The following is an 8,896-nucleotide window of genomic DNA, read 5'->3' as shown; positions in this document are numbered from 1 at the left end:
TTACTTGTCGCCAATCTGTTTAATCATTCAATAAAATATGTACAAACCAAAACAACTCACAAACATAAATTGTAATTTGTGCCAGAATATTAGGAGAGGAAGGAGGAAGTGCACGGTTTTTTTGAAATCATGACATTGAGATGACTGACGGACCAAACATTTGTGAAAATAGATTCAAGTTTGAAAGTAGAATGTTAATGAAATGTATAGTACACAAATATATGTAACGGTCTATTATGTCAATGTCTATCTACAGCAATGCTAATTTGTTCGGAATTTCAGAATTCATCTGCTTATCACAATTTTCACACGATTACAAAGACGGCGTCGACACACCAGTTTCCGGTCTCTGTTTTGTAGAGTGTCACACAGCTTACACATGGCATTCGCAGTAAAACTGTTCATATTGATACTGTACGCTACATAGCGATAGACTGTTTCCAATTCTACAAACAGAAAAAATAAAATACGATAGAAACCATGTACGCAATGACAATGACTTTGAATTGTTTAAGGTTGTATCTAGCATACATTTAACATAATAATGCAAAAACACATGCTGAAATATGGTGTGTGTTTGGCTTCGTCGTCCCTTCGTCTTCTTTTATCTTCAAATTGTCGCCATTTCTTTTTTGCCCATCGTATTGCACGGGGCCGAGGGAGCAAGAAAACTATCAGTCCAAAACAGAACACCAACGGGAAAGTAATTTCTTATTTATTTATATATACATTGAATATTTTGATAAAAGCGCTGACAATATAGCAAAGGTTTAGTGCTGTCTTACCAAAGAGAATTGCTTCTTTTATGCGCAAGCTTTTATTCCAGATTTGGATGGTATCCTTCCCATCAGAAGTTGCACAAACAGACATAAACATTGTAACCACAGTAGAAAATAAAATAATGACGGATCCCATCTGCTCTAATGGCTGTCCTAATCACGAGTGTTTCATTATATGTATCCCTGAGTATTAAAGCCAATCATAAACCGTTTAAGGACGTGAACTGTACAAGTGCGTCACATACAATGTGAGGGAAAAGGATGATAAATGACGTCCATATGTTTGTAAGAATAGTTAAAAAAAATCGCTGGGAATAAATTGAATTTTTTTTTTGAAATATGGCCATAGTACATCTCATTTTGTTGTCATAAATCTATTGAAGGATTATGTATGTTGGTTGGCTGTATATTGTTTAACGTCCTGCTCTAGAATTTTTCATTGGTATGGGGACGTCACCATTTCCGGTGAAGGGCTGCAAAATTTAGGACTATGCTAGGCGTGAGTCTTCCACTTCTGCTTCATACTTAGATATATTTTATTGAAAATAGATATTAAAGGGAAACTAACAACTCAACTTTATGATAAACGGGATGATTTCAGCTACTCCATAGTCAACTTCCCATATTTATGTAACTATATTCCATTATCACCTGCATATTGTGTTTATCTCTCCCAACTGATTCGATGCACAAGATCTTGTTCTGCGTATGATCAGTTTTTACATCGATGCAGGCTACTGTCAAACAAGTTAATGGTCCAGGGGTTTCAACATTCTCATTTAAAGTCAGCATTTTGCTAATTCTATGGTGGTTATAACAATCTCGTTTGCCAATTCAACATATCATTGGGTCAAATGCTGACTGATTTAGTTTCATATCGATTGTCGAGCCGTTCTTGGCACATTGATTTTGACTACGGATAACTCCGTTTACCTGGTCAAGATATAGGGCTCACTGCGGGTGTGGCCGGCTGACAAGAGATGCTTACCCTTCCTAGTCACCTGATCCCACTTATGGTATATCCAGGGGTCCGTGTTTGCCCAACTCTCTATTTTGTATTCTTTGTGGGAGTTATGAGATAGGTCACTATTCGTTATCTTCACCTTTTATGTACATGTATGCACATTTTTGTTTTATGCATAATCAATAAATGAACCCAATTTTTATCTATGTTTGATGATATGCAAATGATTTTGTACATGTAATATAACTTTAGGCAGGTTACGCTGAGTGGTTCATAAAACAAGCGTAAACTGACCCAAGTTACATGATATGTAGGTTATATCGTATATATCATAGGTAAAAATAAATCATTCTTTATAATCACAAAACTACCGCTCTTTGGGGATACGGCTTAAAATAGGCCCTCAGTACCCCTTGCTTGTTGTAAGAGGCAACTAAATGGAGTGGTCCTTAATTAAACTCCCGTGTCACAGCAGGTGTGGCACGATAAATAACACTTTCTGCTCAAAGGCTGTAAGCACCGAGCAGAAATCTAAATTTTGCAGTTTTCATCGGTAATGATGACGTCTCCACACGAGTGAAATATTAAAAATAGAGGGACTTTAAACAATATACAATCAATCATTTTTAGTTTATAGAAATGTGAATAAACGGAGAGAAATACAAATCAACTGTGCTGTGACTGACTTAGCAGGTAGAAGTGTCGGGCTGTGATGGCAGCTCTCGATCTTAGTTATGGTAAAACTTACCATGTAGTTATTGAGGGTGATGTTTGTTTTCGCTAACAGGAAATGTGTTTAGGCTACGCGTTCACTGTTTACATCGAGGCACCTTTAAGTTTCTCTTGACATCACACAAAAGAAATCTTCAAATTCATTAAAGTTTCAAATTACATCATATCTTTAATATCAACTCTCGCCAAATATGATTCATTTTTGCTTTCATAGACGTATCAATCATTTTTCTGTAGTGAAAAATGCATTTCAAAATTAAACAATAGCGAAATCGAAAACTTTGTATTCAAATGTACCATTATTTCAAAAATACCTTTGTTTTACACTGTTATTTCAATATCAGACACAGATTGTGCTGAGTTTTATGTACACGACGTGTTTGACAGAGAGAGAAAAAATATGTCACAAAATTATCTTAGTGTACATGTTTAGTTCCGTTAATTTCTATTTAATAAAAACGTTTGTGGATATAAATTGCAGAATTAGGTAGAGCTATGTTTTGAAATAAGAAAGGTGACGATAATGAAGTGTGATCAATCTCATAACTCCCACAAGGAATACAAAATAGAGAATAGGACAAACACGGACCCCTGGATATACCAAAGCTGGAATCCGGTGTCTAGGAAGAGTAAGTATCCCCTGTCGACCGGTCACAACCGCCCTAAGCCCTATATCTTGATCAGGTAAACGGAGTCATCCGTAGTCAAAACAAGAGGTACTGTAAGCAATGCTCACTAAGAATACCTACCGCTTACCCCAATCTCCAAAAAGGATGTTGTTAATAGGTATAAACTACCTCTTTCTTGAGTGTAGAAAAGAAAGGGCATGACAAAACCTTGGGTAGTCTCTTCTCTAGGAGTGCAATGGACCTTTTGACCCCAAATTCAATGGGGCAGATCTTCGTCCCATGGGTAGTCCATATGTAAGATATGGTGACTGTAGGTGGAAAGGATAATGCTTTAGAGCCCAGAAACCATATTGCTACTTCGATGTCCAGTACGCTTGATCTTTGAGCTTTTGACCCCAAATTCAATAGGGAACATCTTCATCCCATGGGTAGTCCATATGTATGACACGATGACTGTAGGTGGAAAGGATAACACTTTAAAGCCCGGAAACCATTGAGTTTACAGACGTACGGACGGTTAAACGGACAACCTGATTCCAGTATACCCCACTGAATATGATAAGTGTGCCAAGATTGATTGATTGATTGAATATTGTTTGACGTCCCTCTCTAGAATATTTCGCTTGTATGGAGACGTCACCACTGTCGGTGAAGGGCTGCAAAATTTTGGCCTATGCTCGGCGCTTACGGCCATTGAGCAGCGAGGGATCTGTATCGTGCCACACCTGGTGTAACATGGGACCTCGGTTTTTGCGGTCTCATTCGAGGAACCGCCCCATTTAGTCGCCTCTTACGACAAGCAAGGGGTTACTGAGGGCCTATTCTAACCCGGATCCCCACGCCTAACAATTGGTATGAAACGTCAGACAGCATTTGACGTAATGATATGTTGTATTTCCAAACTAGATCGTTATAACGACCACATATAGAATTTGTGAAATGCTGACTTTAAATGAGATTTTTGAAACCCCCTGCACCATCAATGTCTTTGTTAGTAACCTGCCTCGATTTAAAAACTGATTACACGCAGAATAAGTTCTTGTGTATGTAATCAGGTGAGATATATACACATCATATACAGGTGATATTGGGTTATTGCTATATAAATTTGGGGAAATGACAATGGAGAAGCAAAAATCATCCCGTTTGTCATAAAGTTGAGTTGTTAGTTTGCCGTTAATATGTTTTTTCAATAAAATATAAGTATGAAGCAGACGTGGACGACTCTGTGGTATCTTTTATTTCGAGTTCATAGGAATACATCAAATCGACATATGAATGAAAATTATTATTGTTGATAGATAAAATGTCCGTCAATATATCTAAATGTCGAATTGACGGTCACAGCTTGAGATGTTTTTCTTCTCACATACAAACTCTTGAATAAATTTTACCTCATAGGAATTAAAAACAGGTCAGCTAAAAAGGAGGACAATTCGTGCCCATGGGAATTCCAACAGACTGTTGGAAGACCTAATCACTAATAAGTACGAATATATTGTCAATGAGGAAGTGCAGCATATCTTTTTTTGTTCAACTTCAGAGTACTTGTGCATGGAATCGGAATTGTGTTATCAAAGTAATTTTTTGGATGACTGATTACTATATATGAAAATTTCCGTTTTCCATATTTGTTGAGGAAGCAACTGTCTATGATGTCAAAAAGTCTAGTCTTTAATTCATCATGAGGAATGATCGTGTAACGAGTTGAAAAGTAATAGGTTTTTATGTTGCCGATTTGAGAAAAGTTTTGCGATTTCAAATTTACTGAAAATTCTTTAGATTTTTTTTTATAATCCACAATTAATTTACACCACTTCTGGCATATGTAGTCGGAGAGTATGTTTAAAGTTTTTCCTTCACAGCTGTTAATATTTTCGTGTGGCGCAAAGATAGGGGCTTGGTAGAACAATTACTGGATGCAGTAATGTATCTTGGTTTGTAAGGGTTTTTATGAAGTTGAGGTATCTAGTATAAATACGGTAACTCATATTCATCCAACCCATTGACTGGGATAATAAATGTGTCTAAAATTGAAGCATGGTTTTGAAGAATTTCAAACATATTCCTCTTGAAATATATCTTATTCTTGTATCACTTCTGGTTTACTACACATAGATCGATAGATGGTACGTACTTTTGTTTTGATGTGTTTAATGCGGGATTTTTATTCCTATACTTTTAATCCATTCTGACAATGTATCAAGTTCTTTTTCATGTTTAGCCTATCGTCTAATATTCGCACGTATAGAAGCTTTTGAATAAATTCTGCTTCATAGGAAATATAAAAGCCGAGGCGTTAGAGACCATGACAAGTAAAGGTAATGTGGGAATCCCCCCTTGGGATATTTTCTAAACAAGTACATGTATCTTTTGAAAGTGTATAGTCCCTCGGTTATAAATCAGATTGTTTGATAATCTTACGTTGGTGCGTTTATGCGTTTTGGGGCCAAAACATTTTAATTTGTAAAAATCCGATATAGATGTTATTGACATTTGCAAAGAAGTATTTTGTGAAATTTGGTACCCCTTTGAGTTGTCTGGCATATATTTGTGGGGATATCTATGAGTTTTGGGATTAAACATTATTCACCTTTTTGTTTTAAAAATGGCCGAAAAATAGAGAACCTCTTCAGATCCTATATAGATGATATGCAACCTTGAAAACAATTATTTTCTGAAAACATGAAAATCTTTAATACTAAATCGGATTGTTTGACATCAATGCATGGTGACCTTTTCGAGATTTTTTTTGGGGGGGGGGGGGGGCATGTTTGTCACTAATGATAAAAATAATAATGAATATTGTTTAGCGCCTTATATAAAACAAATTACTACATGGCGCTTTACAGGGGTAAGAAGCGGAATACAGCAATAAAACAATTTTTAAAAAGAATTGAATAAAAACAGAATGACATAGATCTGTAAATTATCAAATAAAAAAAATCTAAGATTGACAACTAAAAGGGTTTTTTTTTTGTTGTTGTTTGTTAACCAAAACAGTCACAGTTTTATATATGTTAGGATCTAAAAAACTAATTTACGATTTGGCTTGTATTCATTTAAAAGATTTAAAAGCGCAGATCTGTTTCCAGAATGTATAGGTCAAAGTCTTGAATGGGGGTCGATAATGGATGGGAAGAATCGTAACTAGACGAGCAGCCGTATTCTGCACCCGTTGCAACCTGTGCAATGTTTTTCTCCTACTCTAAATTATAAACAGTTTCCATATTACAAAGGCGTTTACCAGGGTCTTACAAGCTTCATTTGTTAAGTAGTGTCTTATTCACCCGATGTTGAAAATATGATGGTGACATACTTTGACGTTTTTCCATTGTAAGATGTACTCTTTATAGTATAGGCCATCTTGAGATATAACATAGGGGTGTAGGCCAAGTTTTGTTTTGTTGAAATAGAATTAGTTCAGTCTTGTCTTGATTTAATTTAAGAAGTTCGATGTCATTCAAGATCATATGTCTGCGATGCAGGATTGCATGCGATATACGTAGTTAACCAAGTTTTTGTCTAATCTGATTACCATGTAGACTTGTGTATCGTCAGCAAAACAATAATACTTCATACCATGGCGATGACATATTGCCCTATGGGTCTTGCGAAAAGACTGTATAATTTGGGTCCCAAAACAGATCCATGGGGAACACCGAAATGTAACTGACGGGTATCTGACCTAATAGGTCCAATGGTAACTCACTGGTGTCTATCTGATGCATTCTAGGGCATCGTCATTAACTCCAAAGGATATGGAAAGGCGTTGAAGTAGTATTTCATGGTCGACGACATCGAAGTCTGCTGACAAGTCAAGAAAGATAAATACGGACTGCCGTTGATTGTTGATCGAGTGTCAACATGATGTCGCTATGAACTTTAACGGGGGCCGTTTCCGTAGAATGTCGAGCGCCGTATGCTGATAACCATGTAATGTTGTTGTATTATTAAAAAATGGAAAACTTCCAGATTCCTTCTAACACAATTTGAAGAATACAAACATGTAATTTACTTAAAAGAACTCAACCGTTTGATTATATATCAAGTTATTTGACATAATATAATCTCGAATGATTCGATACACAAGAGCTTATTCTGCGCATGGTCATTTTTTTAAATTGAGGCGGGCTACTGACAAACAAGTTGATGGTGCAGGAGTGTCAATAGTCTCGTTTTAAAGTAAGCATTTCACAAATGCTATATTTGGTCGTTATAACGATCTAGTTTGCCAATACAACCTATCATGGGGTCAAATGCTGTCTGACTTGTTTCATACCCATGCATTCTTAAAGTAGGTCAAACTCTGAGTTCAATGTCACTGCATCAAAGATCATGATATAAAGCGAAAGGTCTTGCCATAAGAAATATACAAGATATCTACCTTAAATAGTTCAGGAAATATTAGATATATATGATTTTTTATAAAAAGTAAGTCAAATGTCTAGGTCAAGGTCACGTGATCAAGCTTCACAAAATAATATTAAGATCTTCCCATCAAGAACCTATATACAAAATATGAAGGTGTTACCTTAAAGCAAAACAAGCTGTAACTGACGGCAAATAAATTGAAAAATAAAAGAAGAAATATTTAAAATAGTTGTGATTGAATATATATATATATATATATATATATATATATATATATATATACATACATACATACATATATACATATATATATATATATATATATATATATATATATATATATATATATATAACTTCATAGAATCAAGGTGAATCTAAAGCAATAAACCCGTCAACTCAGCAGAAAATTTCGATTCATGAATTGCTGTCATCCTGTCAGTAATTCCTACTCGTAATTTCCAATGTGCATTGACCTCGAAGGTCACCAGTTCGGGAAAAAAGCGAAAGAGAGGCACTGAAGATGTGTCAGATTTGTAAACATTTTATAGAAAATTCACAATCGAAATTTCATTTGTGTGGCACATTTGCGTAATTATTACATTCTTACACATAAATAGCATGTTTTGTTACTCACGAAACGATGTAATATTTTATAAAACGAACGACACGTGTAGTTACTCACGTCAGTTTCCGTCTTTGTGTATGACCTCGTTCTCGGTTATGTTCGGCAATCGTCATCCCTATGTCCGTGTATACGATACAATGGCGGTTTATATGAAACGCTCATTGTAGATATGCTCTCCAACAATATGCCCTTGCTTATTTTGCTGATTTTTCTTCAGATCTTGGGAATTATATTAGTTATACCGATAGGTGTTATTTGGTGCATAATGGGATAGTTGACAAAATACTGTCGGTTACAGCTTGAATTGCTATAAATAGTTCAGAGATGTTAAATAGGTCAGGGATTATTTCAAAAAGTGGGTCAAGCTAAAAGGTCAAAAGATCAAACACTATTGTGTACAAGGTCTTGCCATAAAGAATGTATATATATATAAAATATAAAAGCCCTATTTCAAATAGTTCCAAATATATTTGATAGGTTATGTTTTCTAAAATATTGGTCAAACTCCGAGTTCAAGGTCACAGGGTCAAAGATCATGATATCGAATAAAAGGTCCTGACATAAGAAACATATACAAAATGTGAAAGATCTACCTTAAATAGTTTAGAACATACTGTAGGTCAGAATTTTATTTAATCCGAAATATCTGACGTTTTTCTGGCTTTTTTATGATTTTGATTTTTACCGTGCCAGGTTCAAATCATTAAAGAAAAAAGTCAGGAAAATGTCAGATATTTTGGACTAATTTTTAAGTCAAACTTCTAGGTCAAGGTCACAAGATCAAACACCATTG

The 8,896-nt window shown here is 35.3% G+C and overlaps 1 long non-coding RNA gene across 1 annotated transcript; it reads right to left on the bottom strand.

The window, feature by feature from the left end:
- Positions 1-943, bottom strand: LOC125664237 (uncharacterized). Its single transcript, XR_007365784.2, has 2 exons — positions 786-943; positions 1-446 (listed from the first exon to the last, which is right to left on the bottom strand). It is a non-coding gene; the product is annotated as an uncharacterized LOC125664237 (long non-coding RNA).
- Positions 944-8,896: the final 7,953 nt, after the last annotated feature.

Source organism: Ostrea edulis, chromosome 1 (assembly GCF_947568905.1).
Source record: "Ostrea edulis chromosome 1, xbOstEdul1.1, whole genome shotgun sequence".
In the NCBI taxonomy this organism is placed as follows: Eukaryota; Metazoa; Mollusca; class Bivalvia; order Ostreida; family Ostreidae; genus Ostrea; species Ostrea edulis.
Note: the sequence above shows the minus strand (reverse complement) of the source record. Positions and strands in the feature narration are given on the sequence as shown.